The sequence below is a fragment of the Schistocerca americana genome, chromosome 2 (assembly GCF_021461395.2).
Source record: "Schistocerca americana isolate TAMUIC-IGC-003095 chromosome 2, iqSchAmer2.1, whole genome shotgun sequence".
In the NCBI taxonomy this organism is placed as follows: domain Eukaryota; kingdom Metazoa; phylum Arthropoda; class Insecta; order Orthoptera; family Acrididae; genus Schistocerca; species Schistocerca americana.
This window is the reverse complement of record NC_060120.1, coordinates 326525746-326545232: the sequence shown is the minus strand read 5'-3', so window position 1 is coordinate 326545232 and position 19487 is coordinate 326525746. Positions and strand designations below refer to the sequence as shown.

The window sequence follows — 19487 nt, the reverse complement described above, 5'->3', positions numbered from 1 at the left end:
TCCTTCAGAAAAAAAATTCTTTTGGTAGTCCGCGCAACCACTCGTGCACCACATGGTGTACCTCTTCATCAGAATGGAACTTCATTCTTGCCACTGCGTCTTTGAGTGGTCCAAACATATGGAAATCACTTGGGGCAAGGTCTGGTGAGTATGGTGGATGAGGAAGACACTCAAAATGCAGGTCTGTGATTGTTGCAACTGTTGTACGGGCAGTGTGGGGCCTTGCATATTCATGTTGCAAAAGGACGCCTGCTGACAGTAATCCACGTCGCTTTGATTTGATTGCAGGCCGCACATGATTTTTTATGAGATCTGTGTATGATGCACTGGTCACAGTGGTCCCTCTAGGCTTGTAATGCTCCAAAATGACACCTTTTTTGTCCCAAAAGAAAATCAGCATATCCTTCCCTGCTGATGGTTCTGTTCGAAACTTCTTTGGTTTTGGTGATGAGGAATGGCGCCATTCCGTGCTTGCTCTCTTCATTTCCGGCTGGTGGAAGTGAACCCAGGTTTCATCCCCAGTAATGATTCTTGCAAGGAAGCCATCACCTTCTTGTTCAAAGCGCCAAAGAAGTTCTTCACAAGCATCAACACATTGTTCTCTCATTTCAGGAGTCAGCTGCTGTGGCACCCATCTTGCAGACACTTTGTGAAACTGGAGCACATCATGCACAATGTGGTGTGCTGACTAATCTGTAAACATGCTGCAGTGTCATTCAGTGTCACTCGGCGGTTTTCCTTCACTATGGCTTCAACTGCTGCAATGTTCTGTGGAGTCAACTCATTGTGCCCCACCTGGACAAGGAGCATCTTCCACTGAAGTCACACAATTTGCGAACTTCCTACTCCATTCATAGACTTGCTGCTCTGACAAACAAGCATCACCGTACTGAACCTTCATTCGTTGATGAATTTCAATAGATTTCACACCTTCACTATTTAAAAACCGAATAACAGAATGCTGTTCTGCCCTGGTGCAAGTCGCAAGTTGAGCGGCCATCTTTATACTGATATTGCGACAGTATGTGTGCATCTGCACTATGCTGCCACCTACATGCCATTCTGCATGCTGTTTGTAGCATGCTTACCAGCTTACAGGATAACAGCGCGAAATTTTGATTTGTTATTACAAATTTAAGGTTTTCATTTGACTCACCCTCATACATAATTAAACAAATGATCAAAATTTTTTTTCCTGCATATTGAACTCATCTCTGAACCTCTGACAGCTATAAGAATGGATATTAGAAATCATTTTTCCCTCCAGTGTATGTACATCATTGTTCTTCTCAAACTGTGATGGATTATATATGACTAATTTCATTAGCAAAAATATGCATTGTGACAGTGCAATGCCTAGTTCTTTCAAGAGGTACCTACATGACTTCCATGGGTGCATAGCACATATTATTCTCACTGCTTGCTTTTTTCAGTCAGTACTTCCTTTTTAAGTGATGAGTTACCTCAGAAAATTATTCCATATGGCATTATTGAGTGGAAATATGTAAAATATATCAGGAGATTGATGTATTCATTTCCAAGATTAGGGCAATTGTATGAAGAGCAAAAGTAGATGAAAATTTTTTGAGAAGCTCAGTAATGTGCTTCTTCCAGTTCAAGTTTTCATCAATATGTACACCCAAAAAATTTGGAGCATTCTACCCCACACACTGCCTCCAGTTCATGTGCTACACCAGTTGTTGGTATGACTATTTGTTGTACAGAACTGAACATAGTGTTTTTCCATTTTCATAGAACCATTTAATAGCTCTGGAAAATATCATTTAACTCTTCTATTGCTTTCTCTCTAATGGGATTTATTATAATACTAGTATCATCTGTAGAAACTACCAATTTTTCTTGCTTGTTGAGCATTAAGTGGAAAATCATTCAAATGCATAAGAAATATGAGTGGACGAAAAACTGAACCCTGTGGGACATCCTTTATGACTTTTACCCCAACTACTCAAATTTTCTACCTTTCCAACATTGTCTGAATTATTCAGCACAACCTGCTGCTTTCCGCTACAGAAGCGATTCAAACCAGTTGTCTGAAAATCCATAAATTCCATAAAACTTTAGCACCAAGGCCTTGGAGAGATCACAAAGATACCAACTGGTGATATATTATTATGAGTGTATAAATTGCATTCTCATTCAAGCAACCTTTTGGAATCCAGACTGTGATATGCTAACTAAATTGTTTCCAGTTAAGTGTGCAGCTTCTCTTGAGTACATTTTTTTTTAATATTCTGGAAAAAGATGTCAGTAAGGAAACTGGATGATAATTGTTTAAGTCTGTCAGTCTTGTCACCTTTCTTATGAAGCTGTTTAATAATTGCATATTTTAACCTATCTGGAGAAATCACCTCTGTCAGCAGTGCATTGCATCTATCACCAAATTACTTACTAATTTGGAATTACTTTTCAGAATTCAGTTTCAAATTGCATCAAACCTGCGAGAGCTTTTTTTTTTTCAAATTTTTATAATTGCAGTAGCTTCAGTGAAGGATGCTGGTGCTACTACTAGTTGCTTAAAGTTTTGTGGAATGAAATTTATGATATATTCTCTTGCTTCTTCAATGGAACCATTTAGTCTTACATTTGCTGCTATATTTAGAAAGGGATTGTTAAAAGTATTTATGACAACATTGTCATTTAGTTTAATTGTTATGGAATCCTGTTCACTGACTGGCTGTCCTGTTCCCAGTTTGACAATGTCCCATATAGTTTTAATCTTGTTATCTATACAGTGTGTTACAAAAAGGTACAGCCAAACTTTCAGGAAACATTCCTCACACACAAATAAAGAAAAGATGTTATGTGGACATGTGTCCGAAAATGCTTAATTTCCATGTTAGAGCTCATTTTACTTTGGTCAGTATGTACTGTACTTCCTCGATTCACCGCCAGTTGGCCCAATTAAAGGAAGGTAATGTTGACTTCGGTGCTTGTGTTGACATGTGACTCATTGCTCTACAGTACTAGCATCAAGCACATCAGTACGTAGCATCAACAGGTTCGTGTTCATGACGAACGTGGTTTTGCAGTGCAATGTTTACAAATGCGGAGTTGTCAGATGCGCATTTGATGTATGGATTAGCACGGGGCAATAGCTGTGGTGCGGTACGTTTGTATCGAGACAGATTTCCAGAATGAAGGTGTCCTGACAGGAAGACGTTCGAAGCAATTGATTGGCGTCTTAGGGATCACGAAACATTCCAGCCTATGACTCGCAACTGGGGAAGATCTTGAATGACGAGGACACCTGCAATGGACGAGGCAATTCTTCATGCAGTTGACGATAACCCTAATGTCAGCGTGAGAGAAGTTGCTGCTGTACAAGGTAACGTTGACCACGTCACTGTATGGAGAGTGCTATGGGAGAACCAGTTGTTTCCATACCATGTACAGCGTGTGCTGGCACTATCAGCAGCTGATTGGCCTCCATGGGTACACTTCTGTGAATGGCTCATCCAACAATGTGTCAATCCTCATTTCAGTGCAAATGTTCTCTGTAGGGATGAGGCTTCATTCCAACGCGATCAAATTGTAAATTTTCACAATCAACATGTGTGGGCTGACGAGAATCCGCACGCAATTGTGCAATCACGTCATCAACATAGATTGTCTGTGAACATTTGGGCAGGCATTGTTGGTGATGTCTTGATTGAGCCCAATGTTCTTCCACCTACTCTCAATGGAGCACGTTATCATGATTTCATATGGGATACTCTATCTGTGCTGCTAGAACATGTGCCTTTACAAGTATGACACAACATGTGGTTCATGCACAATGGAGCTCCTGCACATTTCAGTCGAAGTGTTCGTACACTTCTCAACAACAGATTCAGTGACCAATGGATTGGTAGAGGCGGACCAATTCCATTGCCACCACGCTCTCCTGACCCGAACCCTCTTGACTTTCATTTATGGGGGCATTTGAAAGCTCTTGTCTGCGCAACCCCGGTACCAAATGTAGGGACTCTTCGTGCTCGTATTGTTGACGGCTGTGATACAATACCCCATTCTCCAGGGCTGCATCAGCGCATCAGGGATACCATGCGATGGAGGATGGATGCATGTATCCTCGCTAACGGAGGACATTTTGAACATTTCCTGTAACAAAGTGTTTGAAGTCACACTGGTACGTTCTGTTGCTGTGTGTTTCCATTCCATGATTAATGTGATTTGAAGAGAAGTAATAAAATGAGCTCTAACATGGAAGGTAAGCGTTTCCGGACACATGTCCACATGTGTGTGAGGAATGTTTCCTGAAAGTTTGGCTGTACTTTTTTGTAACACCCTGTATAATAGAGGGAAACATTCCACGTGGGAAAAATATATCTAAAAACAAAGATGATGTAACTTACCAAACGAGAGCGTTGGTATGTTGATAGACACACAGACAAACACAAACACACACACAAAATTCAAGCTTTTGCAACCCACGGTTGCTTCATCAGGAAAGAGGGAAGGAGAGGGAAAGACGAAAGGATGTGGGTTTTAAAGGAGAGGGTAAGGAGTCATTCCAGTCCCGGGAGCAGAAAGACTTACCTTGGGGGGGAAAAGGGCAGGTATACACTCGCACACACACACACACACACACACACACACACACACACACACACACACACACACACACACACACACACATATCCATCCGCAAATATACAGACACAAGTAGACATATGTAAAGGCAAAGAGTTTGGGCAGAGATGTTAGTCGAGGCTGAAGTACAGAGGCAAAGATGTTGTTGAATGACAGGTGAGGTATGTGCGGCAGCAACTTGAAATTAGCGGAGGTTGAGGCCCGGTGGGTAACGGGAAGAGAGGATATATTGAAGGGCAAGTTCCCATCTCCGGAGTTCTGATAGGTTGGTGTTAGTGGGAAGTATCCAGATAACCCGGACTGTGTAACACTGTGCCAAGATGTGCTGGCCATGCACAAAGGCATGTTTAGCCACAGGGTGATCCTCATTACCAAAAAACACTGTCTACCTGTGTCCATTCATACGAATGGACAGTTTGTTGCTGCTCATTCCCACATAGAAAGCTTCACAGTGTAGGCAGGTCAGTTGGTAAATCACGTGGGTGCTTTCACACGTGGCTCTGCTGTTGATCGTGTACACCTTCCGGGTCACAGGACCGGAGTGGTGGTGGTGGGAGGGTGCATGGGACAAGTTTTACACCGGGGGCGGTTTCAAGGGTAGGAGCCAGAGGGTAGGGAAGGTGGTTTGGGGATTTCATAGGGATAAACCAAGAGGTTACGAAGGTTAGGTGGACAGCGGAAAGACACTCTTGGTGGAGTGGGGAGGATTTCATGAAGGATGGATCTCATTTCAGGGCAGGATTTGAGGAAGTCGTATCCCTGCTGGAGAGCCACATTCAGAGTCTGATCCAGTCCCGGAAAGGATCCTGTCACAAGTGGGGCACTTTTGGGGTTCTTCTGTTGGAGGTTCTGGGTTTGAGGGGATGAGGAAGTGGCTCTGGTTATTTGCTTCTGTACCAGGTTGGGAGGGTAGTTGCGGGATCCAAAAGCTGTTTTCAGGTTGTTGGTGTAATGGTTCAGGGATTCAGGACTGGAGCAGATTCGTTTGCGACAAAGACCTAGGCTGTATGGAAGGGACCATTTGATATGGAATGGGTGGCAGCTGTCATAATGGAGGTACTGTTGCTTGTTGGTGGGTTTGATGTGGATGGATGTGTGAAGCTGGCCATTGGACAGATGGAGGTCAACGTCAAGGAAAGTGGCATGGGATTTGGAGTAGGACCAGGTGAATCTGATCGAACCAAAGGAGTTGAGGTTGGAGAGGAAATTCTGGAGTTCTTCTTCACTGTGAGTCCAGATCATGAAGATGTCATCAATAAATCTGTACCAAACTTTGGGTTGGCAGGCCTGGGTAACCAAGAAGCGACCCATAAATAGGCTTCCCTCTCTTTCCCTCTTTCCTGATGAAGCAACCGTGTGTTGCGAAAGCTTGAATTTTGTTTGTGTGTTTGTGTGTCTATCAACATACCAACGTTTTCATTTGGTAAGTTACATCATCTTTGTTTTTAGATATAATCTTGTTATCTGCATTATTTATCTCTATCAGGACTGGATGTTAACAACTTTCCTTTAAATACTACAATATTTTCTGTAGTCCACAAGTAATGTTGGATCTTGACTAACTCTGGCCTCTGCTTAAATTTTCCTCTTCTTCTTCTTTCATGAGATTTCAATTTCCTTAATTATCCATGGCTTACTTTTTTATGTATCTTTTGGATAACTTTTTAGGAAAGCAACTTTCAAATAGTGACACAAATTTACTATGGAATAAATTGAATTTGACATTAACATATATGTCATTCTTACCACCCCTTTTAGTTTCCTCTTATAACTTTGTATCCTGTTCTCATTAATAAACCTCACTGCTTTGTATGAACATGCTTCCAAGTTGCAAGATGCCATACTGTTTATTTCCATTAATTGGGTGTTGTTTCAGTGTGAGCACTGTCTTTGAAAATGCTATCAATCAGTGTTCTACAAATTTGCTGCACACAAGTTGGAAAATTGACTATTGAAATTAGACTAAACCATCCAAATAATAATTATAGTTCATTTTTCCTGTTCATATCTTTTAAGAAATCTGCATGCAGTCCCCACAAACTACTAACTGTTTCTTCCTTTCTGACAGATAATGCATCTAAATATCTCATAAATAGCTGAAAGTTTCCTAGAGGGGACCTGTAGACTGTTACAATTAGCAGAAAAGGGTTCTGCAGTAACAACTCACAAGCACATGTTTCTAGGTTCTTATTAATGCAAAATCTATTTCTTTCAATATTTTTCACTTTGTGTCCAACTTTTACATATGTTAAAACTCCTCATTTTTCCATGTTAATTCTACATGAAAATGATGCAAGTCTATAATCCCTGATATTTAACTTCTTCATCCCTGTGGTTACGTGGTGGTCAGGCAGGCACTGAACACCTATTCCTTCAGTATTTTCCTTGCCTTCTAAGCATACAATCTATTTTGTATTTCAATCCTTTAACATTATGACTAAGCAAGTTAATTTTATTTTTTTGGAAACTGTCACATTTGTTATGGTCTTTACTGCTCTAATTTCTTTCAATACTTTCTGTCTGTAACCTGGCTCTAACCTAGAAAAAAGTGTCCCTTTGATTCCAGTAATCACAAGAATTTTTTCTTGTGTGCTTGTGGCTACCCTTACACTTTTAGCAAGGTGCTCAGCTAATCTTTACATACCCATCCTATTTAGGTAAAGGCCATGATTAGTATATCCCCATTTCCCAGTTGCAGCAAGAAGCACAGCACATATATGAGACTTTGTTTCAGCCGAAAGCAATTCCCTCAACTCTTTGTTCACATGGCTAACAGCTGTGTTAACCCAGAATTGGTTATATCATTGAGGAACTTTGACAAACACAACAAGAGTGTGTGCTGTTGCTGCTCCTATTTTCTATTGTGTATTGCAACAACATGGAAAAAGTCAGTTTGCAGGCCATTTAAGTAATTTTTATTTAAATGTTGTTGAAGCTGGCCATTTGCAGCTGGGTTTACATAACTTGAGGAAAAAAACTAATAAGAGAACTAAGCGTGAAACTTCTAAAAAAGTAATCATCTTTGGAGAAGCAGGAGCTGTCCAGAAGAAAAGTATGGTTTATTTACAGATAAATGCCTTTATATACCTTTTGGAAAATACTGAGTTACATTGTGCTTCAGAGCCCACTTTACATTGTAAAGCACCCTTACAACAGGCTGGGTAAGTCAGTTAAAAGGCAATGCATACCACCTGTGATGCAACCATTACTAGTAAACCACTGTGGTATTCAATCTGTCCTCTAGTTTGATTACAGTTTTACCTTTTTCATAGATTTTGTGGAAAATGACAGCTCCAACAAACTTGGAACCTTTTTAGCTGACTTTCAATTCAAGCTTCACCGCCTGTCAGGAATTTTATACCATTACATAAATGATCAAGGATTTTAATTGTAGCATTATTCTGATGCAAAACATGACTTTAAAACCATGAAAATAATTTGTTTCTATTGTTGTCACTACAGCTGTAGAAGTATCTGTAGATGTAGACACTACTACTTCTTAAATGTAACTGATATTTTAGAACAAATTTTATGAGTGAAGAAAGGTTATCTCAAAAGAAAGTTTATATTTGATGTGTCAAAATAAAATAGAGGTTGAGGTCTATTGACAGAATATTTACTATTGAAATATACAGCTTGAAAATAATGCCATTTAACCACAAGGGAGCATGCCTATGGCACCCATTTAAATGATGAACAAATTTTGCATTTTGGCTCGGCATATAGAAACTAGGATGGCCGCCACTTCGCTGCAGAAATTTTCTTTCACTTTCTTCAGAGAAGTTGGATTATTGACATACAGTTTAGATCTGACATAATAAAAAATCCATGAGGCCCACATCTGAACTGTGTGGTGACCAATTTTGTCACCCGTCCTGGAGATCAGTTTAGCAGGGAAAATTTCACAAACTCGCAGTGTAGGTGCATTGGACATTTAGGTTGCGGCTCTGTCTTGGTGAAACCATGTTCTTTGGTTATAACTGGAAAGTTTTGCAATTCAGGCACCAAAACATCATTTAATGTTGTCACATAATGATCCGAATTCACTGCAACTGCATGATCACTCTCGTCCTCAAAAAAGTATGAGTCAGTCATTCCTCAAGTCAACATCACAACATCTACAGTAACTTTTGGCAAATGAGGGGGTTTCTTGTGTTTCTGTTTAGCATTTGTTGCACTCCAGAAGTGACAATTTTGCTTATTGATGTGACTGTTCAAGTGAAAATGAGCCTCATCAGAAAACAAGATGATGTTAAATTAATGGCACTCAATCACATCATTAGCGAACTGCAGCCAGTGTCCAGCATCCTGAGGCTTTAATTCTTGCACCAGTTGGATTTTGTGAGGGTGCAGTTTAAGGTCTTTTTTCAGAACTTGGTGCAGTGGTGATCTATGCACATTTAAAGAACTAGCACACTTATAAATAGAGAAGTTAGGATCATCACGAACAGACCAATTTACACTCTCAATGGATTTGCCCATTCTTGATGACCTGGGTTACCAGGATTTCAGGTTGGTAAGTGTTGAATTGGTCTCCTCAAACGTTTTCATCAATTTTCAGAAGAGGGGAACACTTGAAGCATCATTTACATCATGCAGTCACTGCAGTCAGTGAATCACTGTTTTTGTAAATTTCTCACTCACAGAATGCATGGTGCACTCCCATGAAGCACCTCTTATCGAGTGAATTCCTAAAGCCTAAGCAAGTGATGAATGTACCCACCACTCTTCTTGGATTTGTTACAGCATGTACAGAGAGCTCTTCAAATACCTTTAGACATATGAGATGCTGTTGTTACAAACCTGACTTCTTAAACTGTTATCTACCAAATGATCATGATGCAATCATTCCACATGTTATTCTTAGGGCATGGTTTTGTTTAATGAAGACTATCTTTCTTAATAATGAATTATTATGGAGCATAATTCCATTGGACATTTGAGATATGACTCAAGTCATTGTTCATATGATCACTTAATCATATGATTTTCTGAATGAGATTTTCACTCTGCAGCGGAGTGTGATATTCTAATGATATGTTAAAATCAGTTGATATTTCCTAGTATAACGTAAATATGCACTAGATTTTGGCTTCTCATCAACCATTTCCTTCCTTCCCTGGATGAATTCCCTATAGAGAATACACTCAGATTTTGTGTGTCAATTCTTACAAAAACTGTCTGTGGCCGACAGAAACCAATGTACAGGATGTTTCCATAAATGTGTGCAAAAATGTAGCAGGACATAGAGAGTGCTCCACTGAACAATTCGAGGAAGGGAACCTAGGGTCAGGGAAACCAGCGTAAGGAGATATGGAAGTAAACTTGTCTGTCACTTTGTCTAGCATTACTGTCTTTCAGCTTATTTAAACTAACATGCATACTAGTTTACACACACTGTGCTGTTTATTTATATGTATATTCTTTATTTCCTGCAAGGAAATGAGGCGAATGGGCCTAATTACTTGGAAGTATTTCCTGGTTGCCTCACTGGAAGGGGAGGCCCTATTCCATGGGCTGCATGGTCACCTGGCCTGAATCCCCTTGTTATGAGACTCCAGTGGATACGGAGTTGGAACCAGCTACCAGAACTGTAGCTGCCTGTGATCTGATTTGAAACACACCAGGAATAGTTGTCAGGGTGCATCAGGATCTTGTTTGCCACTGTCATGCTTGCATTGAGGTTGATGGCCATCAGTTTCAGAACATTTTGTAAAATACAGTACATATGGTACACTCATTGTGTCAATGATGATATTTGCAGTTGACTGTAATTAATGTAAATAAAAAAGTACACAGTACTGTGATTTTATCCCTATTATTCGCTTAAGCTGGCTTCTCCGATTCCAAGTTCCCTACCTCAAATTGTTCAGCAGAGCATCCTCTATGTCCTGTTAAAGTTTTTCATGCTCTTACAGAAACACACTGAATAGGTTCTGTTTGGCATATAGTTCAGTTGTCTTGTGGTAAAGTGTTCTTAGCACATAGTTGTGTTGTTACATAAAATTGTATTTAAAGGCCTGTAAATAAAGATCTGTATGTATTTGTTTGTAAATGCTATATTCAAGAGCTCTCCTTGGCTTGAGAATGTCTAGGAAAAGTTAACAGATCATTCATTTCTACCATAAAGCTAGAATTTAAAAAGCAAAGGAAGCAGTTATAACTCACCATAAATAAGGGGCGACACTAAAATGATATTACAATATTATTATTAAATGTTAATGTGCAAATAGGTTTCAGAACTTACAATTCAGAGTTCTCTTGAAACTCCAATAAAAATGTTGGTCACAATACATTGGAGGATCTAGCAGTGATGTGGACATCTATAGTATGGCTTATTATACAGGAAGAACATGAAAGAGAAGATTTTATCTATAAAATCTAAAATGTTCATGTACTAATCACCATTCATTACCAGTATCTACGTGTTTATATGAATAACATCAAGCTTGAAATTACTCATTTAATGACAATAGTGAACAGATTATTGTGCTGCACCTTCGTAGAACAATTACAATCTTTGATATTGCAAGTACATATTTTTCTTGATTAAATATACTATTTACTTACACGTTAGGTCCATTGTGTGAACCACATAGTGTCCCCATTACTAGAGAGCTGGGGGCTGCCTGCCCATTGCCCTCCAGAGCCAGCAGTCATTCTGTCAAGATATATCCAAGAAGTATCAATTTCTATTTTCTTTGAGACACACATACGGAGAAAAGAACTAGAGAATGTGTTATGTACAAACAGAACATTTCACATGTGTCACCATTTGTTGTTTTTTAAAAAGAAAAAGAAATAAAGAAAATTTTGGCCATTAGTTAGAATCTTGAAAGATTATGAGTGCTATGTGTATCATAATTTACATGGAATTCTGATGTAATTTGTGTATTCTACAGATGTTGACGGAAGTATCTTATCAGGTTATTGTTTCACCAAAATTACAATGCATATGTGACAAAAACTTCATTTCCATTTTAATACAATGACAGCTCTACAGTGTATTTGATTTTCATAACACTAGTTTGTAATATGAATGTCCTATACAACTGAAAATTATTTATTGATTGTAGGTAGCTGCAATAAACATTTCTCTTTATCAATGAATACTGTAATGGAATTGATCAAAGGCTCAACTTTAACTACATATAGTTATTGTCAATAGATTTAAGGAAAGGATTACCTGATAAACTGCATAAATTTGTTGCACAATACAAATTAATTCAAAAGTATTATTTCACATTTCTTATAATTTTAATTACAGGAATATTAGTTCTAATATCTTTCAAAGAACTTTTTTCCGTTTGAAGTCAATGACATTGAAATTGTTAATTATGAATTTCAGATCAGTTTCAAAGCAAAGGATGTAGATAAGTATGTCATTTTTTGTGTAAAAGAATCACTTTGATATGTGTATAATATTTGTTCTTGTTAGTGAATTATGTGGGGCTGCTGTTATATGTGACTGGTTTTATATTATGCACATGTTGCTTTGTGTCTCTGACTATTTTCTTTGAAGGATAATCATGTGGAAGGGTGAAGTAAATGTGATAATTGTGAGGATGAAGATCTGTGACTTTTATTGCTGGTATTAAGAAATTCTACAGTTAAAGAATCGAATATCTTTTTGTAGAGAAGTACTCAGGTATGGTGGTAGCTGCATATATGTTCGAGAATATAGAGACTTCACTCACATAACCAAATTTGACAGCTTATCTAAAGAAAGAGACATAGAACTCTCAATAGTAGAACTGCCAACTAGAAATGCTGTAATCATCTGTGTATATAGGTCACCAGATGGTGATAAAAAAAGTTTTTTATAATCATATGGAAGAGCTGTCAGAGGATTTCAGCACCCTCAAAAAAATATCGTATGTAGAGATTTCAATGTTGTTTTCTCTAAACCCAGTAAATTTAAAGATGAAATCAAAGATTTACTGAAGTCCTTTAACCTAAAACTAACTATAACTAACGCAACTTGTATAACTACTACATCTGCAACAACCATAGATCAGGTGTTTGTAAATACAGATAAATATACCTGCAACACACAGACTGCAAACACTGGTTTTAGTGATCACAGTGCCCAAATACTAACAACCGCTATCCCAGAAAACACAAAAGCCCAGAAAACTAGAGCTATCATCAGGATGTTTAACAATGAAAACATAGATTACTTTTTTCTCTCTTGAGAAGAGAAATCTGGACTGACATTTACAGTTCAAACAACACAGATGACAATTTTGATAAATGTATGGCCACAGACAAACATTTTTTTTGAAATAGCATTTCCTAAACAAACATCACTTATAAATTCTGTACACAAATCAAATAAATGGATCACAACAGGAATAAAAATATCATGCCAGAATAAAAGGAACCTACTTGAATACTCAAAGCAATCCATAAATCCTGTATTTATCAACTACTTTAAACAATACAAACAAATACTTAGACATGTTATAACAAAAGCAAAGAAAATGGAAATTGACAAACAAATAAAAAATTCCAGGAATAAGATTAAAGCAACCTGGAGTATCATCAAAAGAGAAACAGGTACTACATCATTAGGCCATGAAAATATAGAACTTCATGAAAACAACAATAAAATAATCATTCCCACAGTAATGGCTAATAAATTTAACAACTACTTTTCTAATGTAGCACACCATCTGATTACCAAACATTACAACTCACAACCAGACAGCAATACACTCCAGTCAGATACAAAAATTCTTACAAGAACCCTATTTACGTCTCCTAAACACCTGAGGAATTATCTTTCATTATAAAAAGGTTACTGAATAAATATTCAGCAGGTACTGATTTTATCATCAAAGCAAGTGTAACCTCTATCGTAGGACCATTAACAGATATTTTCTATTCATCATTCATGAGTGGGATATTCCCAAAAAAATCTGAAAATGGCAAAAGTGACACCACTGTACTAGAAAGGGGACAAACATGAAGCTGCAAACTGTAGACCTGTATCAGTATTGTCAGGCTTTGGCAAAATTCTTGAAAAACTGTTTCTTGGAAGGCTGACAGCATTTCTAAATAAAGAAAACATAATGAGTAATGCACAACATGTATTCAGAACTGGCAGAGCAACACAGTCAGCTATTTATACATTCTTAAATAAAATTCTAACTGTATTAGATAATAAGCAACATATGTCTGGCATATTTCTTGACCTTAGTAAAGAATTCGCTGTAATTGATCATAATATTGTGTTGTAGAAGCTAGGTAATTATAGAATACCAGGCCTGCCAAACAAGTGGATACATTCCTACATGCATGACCATCAACAGATCACTCAAATAAAATACAAAGACATAAAAACACAAAAATTTGTAATTTTTACAGTAATGCACAAAAACGTTACATATGGAGCTCCTCAAGGGTCAGTTCTTGGGCCAATTCTTCTCATTCTTTATGTTAATGATTTGTCAGATAAAATAACTAAAGGGACAACAGTATTTTTTTGCAGATGACACAAATATCCTAATCAAATCATGTGATCAGGAAAGCCTACAAAAAACAGCTGCATATTGCCAGATAAAAACTTATATTTTACCACAGTAGACCTTGTTCAAAAACAAAAGGGTGTTATAGCTATATTTTTGTAACTGTTTCTCTCAAAACTAATCAAACTATACCCACTCAAAAAAGCAACCAGTAAACAGCTGATTACAAAATTTACCAGTGATTATTTAAAGCAAGGTGGGGAACCTAAAACTTTCCTGTCAGATAATGAGCCACAGTTCACATCTCAGACACAGAAGGATTTCATGGACCATACCACAATTAGACACATCTTAATCTCTATCTTATCATCTGTCCAGCAATCGATCTGAAAGGTACATGAAGGAAAGGCCTTATAGAATTTCCTGTAATAAAAACCACATGTCAAGGATTTTGAAGATATCATGAAGCAGCCTGCAACATATATCACTGGATTCTCACCCTTCAAAGTCACACATTACAGAAGACCAGTAAGTTTCTATACAGAAAATATAGAATATCCAGCTTTTAGAATCATGTCTCCACAGGAAAGGGAAGTCAGTGTCAGGAATAGTGTGAAAAAAACAAGTATAAATAAGAAAGAGAAGGCAAGTTGCAAAAAGAAAGTTTTCAAAATTTAAAGTGGAGGACTTGGTATTAATGAAATCTTAGGATAAATCAAAAATAATGACTGCTAAAGTAAAAAAGGTTTTTGACATATAAATAGGTCCCTTTGAGGGAATAGAAAACTCACATTCCAATGTATTTCAGTTGGTGTATGCAAAGTCCAGAAAGTTATTTGTATTATGCAGTGTCACTGAACTAAAGCTGTATCTAATGGCAAAGCCCTGTCAAATTAACCATGAAACAGTATAATAACATAGATCTGCAAACTATGACAGCAAACTAATCTTCTTACCTGTGTGTATTAAATGCCTTATAGTCATTCACCACACTATTTATACATTTGTCTTTGTTATGAAACTCATCTAACACCTATTACTTGCATGAATATCTAGTTGTGAAAAATTAGAATAACTCTAAAACAGTAAACACAAATTCTCAAAGGAATAGTTGTGGTAGAGGAAGGTCAGACAGACATTGTTGGCTGTAATAAATGAAATTTTAAATATATTATGCAAGCTACAAAAATGTATGAAAGTTGTGTAAGGGGCATGTATCAAACCAGAGGGGGGGGGGGGGGGGGGGGTCAGACTGGGGTGTCTGCCCCAGGTGGCAATTTCAGAGGATGCAAAATTCGTATTCTTGATGAAGAAAAACTTGTTTCACAAAGCGCCTAGCATCCAGTGCACATTGGTCTGTCTACAGTTCGTATGATTTTGAAATGCATCCTTGTCATTTTTTGGACATTTTTGAACATATTCTAAGTTGATTATGAATCACAAGTTGATTTTTGGATGCATGCATAATGTACGTTGTATCTCTGCCAGGTGGACCCTGTCGCATCTAGTAATAAAAAACTGTCCCGCAGACAAAAAGGGGATGGGGCTATACTATGTGAGCTGAATAAACCCAAAAGGGTGAATGTCAATCACTGCTTTTTTATGTGGTTGGCTGGGTGTGCGAATGATAAGCATTGTTATAATTCTTAGCGAAATCCATAGATTCAGACTACCAGAGTGGAAAAAAATGATTAACAGGAATAACAGGTAAGAAAGATTACATATTATCTTCTCGGTGTATCTAAGAAAATGAAATTTTTGCCAGAACTCTATACTACTAAGGGTTAGTTGTGCAGTCTCCGGTTAGTGGCCACTTAAGTTCTGTGCTTGGAATATCACGGAAAATGCTTTGTACAAACACATAATAATGCCTAACCGGATAATAAATGCAGGGTAACTGAACTTCTGATTCTGACAGGGTTAGTGAAGTTAACCAGAGACTACATTTTGACAATGACAGGAATAGTTACAGAATTACTGATGACAAGATTGTTTGTTAGACTAAGGAAGGAGAAGAAATGGAATAATCACAGAAAGTGTGTGGAAGAATATGTTTCCAAATTTATACAAAAATGTCATACGACTACTACTTTTCAATCACATGCTTGAGAAACTGGAGCATATGAATGAAATGTGAAACTATTCCCTAACCTAAAACTTTTTCCTCGTAGTAGGCCTAATAGGCAGTTGAGATTGGTACTTTGTGAATTATATTCTGTTGTGTTATTTATGCAAATGAGGTAGATAAAAATGACCATTTGTGCCAAGACAGTCTCACTTATTTGTTATGAGTTACAATTACTACAATATTAAAAGGCCTGTTTCATTTTATGTAGCAGATAGTGACAAAATACACATAATCAAATCGAGAAACCACACCAGTCTTGGGTACAATCCATCAATTCATATTAACTGCTTTTTCTGTATTAGACAATGACATTTTTATTTTGTATGTAGAAAAATGTTTGACTAACTTTGATGAGGTAATAGATTCTTTTGCAGAAAGGAAAGTATGCTGTGTAAAGCTGTAGCAAAATCAGAGAAAGAAACAATTTTGGGACCTAAGAATTGAATAAATGTGACTGTCTTGCTTGTCTCTTGTCTTTACTGATTTTATGTTTCCTATATTTAATTTTATGTCATACAAATGAGGAAGTTATTAGCTAATATGCAATAAAGGGTGCGAATTTTCTGAAGAGTTCTTAGTCTCCTGGTCACAAACAATCCCACCCAGTATTAATTGTGAGTTTTTTTTTTTAAGGGAGGTAGAATGTCAAACTGGCCGATCAGGAGCAGTAGAGGCACCACAGCTCATTTTAATTTCCATTATTCTGAATATAGGTTTGATGGCTTCCATTACAAAATATACATGTTTGAATTCCACAGAGTGGAATACAGTGACGCGTGGTAGAAGAATGCTGCTTGAAGATGTGTGGCACTGCACTTTGGCACACTTAAGACCAAGTAGCATATCTTACATTTCCTTGAACATGTATGTTTTACATATCAAACTCTTCGGAAAGATGTGCCTACAAAATGAACATACTTTTGAAAAATTGACTTTTTTTAAAATTTTTGATGTCATATCTTGAAATAACATAGATCTGGATCTGATGATGACTATCAGTGCAAGGAGATATAATCCAAACTGTAATCAAACCAGTTTTATAACATAATAGAAAAATGCTAAATCTCTGTAAAATAAGTTCTCTACAATTTTCATATTACGTTCAGAGGAAAAGCAGGAAGGGTTATAACTATATTTAACTGTTTATTAGTGCATGCAAGCAAAAGTCAGCTTTGCACAACTGCATTTATATTTCTAAAACACATCTATTAGTTCTACATATTGATTCAAAGATCGACTAATGACCAAAACAATAGCATAATTGCAAGAATCAAAGTTACTAAAACAAAATTGTTGAATTGACTAGCAAATGTGGCATTACCCTATTTTTGTGTACAAAGAAAGGGAAAGTGCTTTGTCAGTCAGAGAGATGTTAGTGGTGGAAGTTAGTAGCTTGTTATCCTTTGATGCCTGGCAACGTTGTGTCTTTATAAATTGCGATTGATATACAGCAGTAATGAGGAAACGACATAGCTTTTGGAAATAAACAGGAAACATCTTGTGTCCAGTTTAATAATTAAATGACCCACTGCCCAGCTTTTGAAAACAGCTTGAGAAAGCTGAAGCAGACTGGTGCACCAACTACATAAGTACCAGAATTCAAATATTAAATTTCATGTATGCCCCTCCACATGTAACTACAAGCACTGACATATAAACAGTTGTACTGTCATCATTGGCAGAAGAGCTAGGCAGCAATCTAATGCTTTTTATATATGAAAAGGGTTTTCAGCATGAGATACTTAGACAAAACAATTAAGCAAGACAACGAAATGTTTGATTTAGTCAAACAGAGGGATGACAATGTAAAAAATATGTTAGCAGAAATAGTTCAGTTTATGAAACAGCATTGAATCTAAAAGCAGTAACACTTCCAGAATATAATAGAATCAATTATATGAGTTAATCACTCAACTATTAATCTTGAACAGCATGTGAACCAGAAAGTTGCAAGTCTTGAACAGTCATTCCCACAGGTGATTCATAACCTTGCACAGAAAATAATGATTTGGAAACCAGAGTTTTGGCTGCAGAAACCAAAGTGCAAAAGCACAATGAAAGCTGAGTAATAAAATCAAACAAGTCAAAGATACAGAAAAAATGTTTGTACTGAAATCAAAAACATGGACTAAATTTTAAAATCTTGTATCTCAAGTGTAGGAACACAATTAGCTATTGTTGAAAGTAATTTTGATGAGAATGTTAAAATAGTTAGTCAAATAAACTCTAATAAACTAGTGAACACCAACAATGTATCTAATTTGCAAAATTCTATTTCTGTGATTTTCCAAAAAACTTGAACATTTAAGTAATGATATAGTTAGCAGAAATCTTTTCAGTAGCTCATGTACCATGCTGGCTAATATTCCTGTGAAAAACTTTTCAGGTGAAGGCAGTTTACACCCAGTTAACTTTTTACAAAATTATGAAGAAAATTTTGTACCTAGTGTGAGCGACAGTATGAAAACCAAGTTGTTTAAAATTTTTTTGGAAGTGGAAGCTTGGTCAGGGGCAAATCAAAATTCATCTGTAGACATGTCACCTGCAGGTTATCAAAAAAGTTTAGTATGTTCTGGTCTGACACTGTACAAGCTAAGCTGAAAAGTGAATTTTTGAGTGTACCACATTTCAGGGAAAGACATGGTAGCATAATACAATTTTGCAAAAGTCAAATAAAGAAATTAACTCGTTTAGACAAACCATTTGATGAAATGACACAGATATATTCTTTAAAAAGACCACTGCCAGCTGAAATTCAATGGGATGTAGTGTATGGGCCAGATAACACTATGAATTAATTAGACAGAATTGTGGACAAAATGAGTGAACAATGTCACAATTACCAGCAGAGGGGAGGGAATCAATATTTAGGAGATGCTAATCATGAAAGAAGAAAACAAATGACGGTAATAACTTTCATTCAAGTAGACACCAGACAAACGACTGGGATAAAAGCAGGAGTATAGGATTTGACAACACAAACAGGAATTGCCATAGACACAATGACATGCAGAGGCAAAAATATTAAAACAAACCAGATGGTGAGAAATTAATAGTCACTCTATTTGTGGTCTGCAATTTAGGGGTGGATGAATAGTAATAAATAAACCAACAGGAATGTAGAACATAAAGATTCAAGTGAAGTAATCAGTAATTATTTTAAAAGTGTATACTACCTTATTAATGTAATGTCTGTTGAAAAAGAAAGTTTTAAATGAATCAAATGGGAAGCTGCAGATAAGGATAATAAACACACATCTAATTAAGAGAAGTATGAA

The 19487-nt window shown here is 36.9% G+C and overlaps 1 protein-coding gene across 1 annotated transcript in view; it reads right to left on the bottom strand.

The window, feature by feature from the left end:
* Nucleotides 1-19487, bottom strand: part of LOC124593995 — an 81106-nt gene that overhangs the window by 4177 nt on the left and 57442 nt on the right. Inside the window, exon 5 of the mRNA XM_047132346.1 lies at nt 11182-11272. The gene's annotated coding sequence lies outside the window, so the exon portion shown is untranslated. The remainder of the gene's footprint in view (nt 1-11181; nt 11273-19487) is intronic.